Genomic DNA, 972 nt, shown 5'->3' with positions numbered 1-972 from the left:
TGGAGAGGGGTGGAGAAGGGGAAAGGGAAGAGAAAGTTCTTTGTAATTCATTCAAACTTTCCTTGGGTTTTTTTGGTTTTGTTTCAAGGCTGCCGGCCTGGGGAATTGTGGCCTTGACCTGCAGCATGCAAGTTGGTGGGAGCTGGGCCATTGACTTCAATGAGTGCAGGCTCTGAAGGACTTAAATAAGATGTTTTTCCTTGCTGAGCCATTAAAGACGCAACATGTGTCAGCTTGGAATGACTTTACAAAAATAAATCCTAACCATACCTTGACTAAATGGAGCTGGTTTCATCTCTTTGACTGAAAAGCCAGCTTTTATCCCCCCTACCAAAATAATTTTAATGTGTACCCTAAAAATAAATAGATTAGTGGGCCGTTGTTACTGAGTATTTTAAAAATGTGTAATATAACAGTCACTTAAAAAAAAAAAAAAAAAAGAAACAAATTCTAAGACTCTGCCATGGCTCTTTCAGTTTTAATAGTAGAAATGAGCTTAATTTGATCTCCTTTCCCATCCTAAAAAAATAATAATTGCAAAACCCTTTCCCCTAACAAACATCAGCCGCCCCCAGTTGTCTGGAAACTACAGGGGAGGGGTGTGGGAGGGGTTAATTTTTTTATATTTTTTCTTTGTAATCCATCTGATGAAGGTTTTTCCATCCCTGCCGATGGGATGGCAAAGCACTTTTCCAAGGGAGCAGGCATGTCCGAGGAGGTGTGCGGCGGCAGACGGACAGGCTCCCTAAATGCTACCCCTCTGAATGGAAGCCCTTCATTTGTGCATATGCAATTAAGCAGCCTTAGAAGGAAGAAAGCTCCAAATGGGATAAAAGGAACCTTTAATCAAGAAGCTGAACGGTCTAATTCAGGATAATAGAGGGGTCCTTACTGTTTGACACAGGAGGGGTGGGGGTGCTTTTTGTCTCTGGGAACGTTGGCTTCATGATCTAACGACCCGGAGCAAAAGAG

At 42.3% G+C, this 972-nt stretch overlaps 1 protein-coding gene across 1 annotated transcript in view; it reads left to right on the top strand.

Moving 5' to 3' along the window:
* AXIN2 (axin 2) overlaps positions 1 to 972 on the top strand; it is a 24,434-nt gene that overhangs the window by 20,896 nt on the left and 2,566 nt on the right. The window lies entirely within an intron of this gene.

This window comes from Pygoscelis adeliae, unplaced genomic scaffold (assembly GCF_000699105.1).
Source record: "Pygoscelis adeliae isolate BGI_AS28 unplaced genomic scaffold, ASM69910v1 Scaffold75, whole genome shotgun sequence".
Taxonomy (NCBI): Eukaryota; Metazoa; Chordata; class Aves; order Sphenisciformes; family Spheniscidae; genus Pygoscelis; species Pygoscelis adeliae.
Note: the sequence above shows the minus strand (reverse complement) of the source record. Positions and strands in the feature narration are given on the sequence as shown.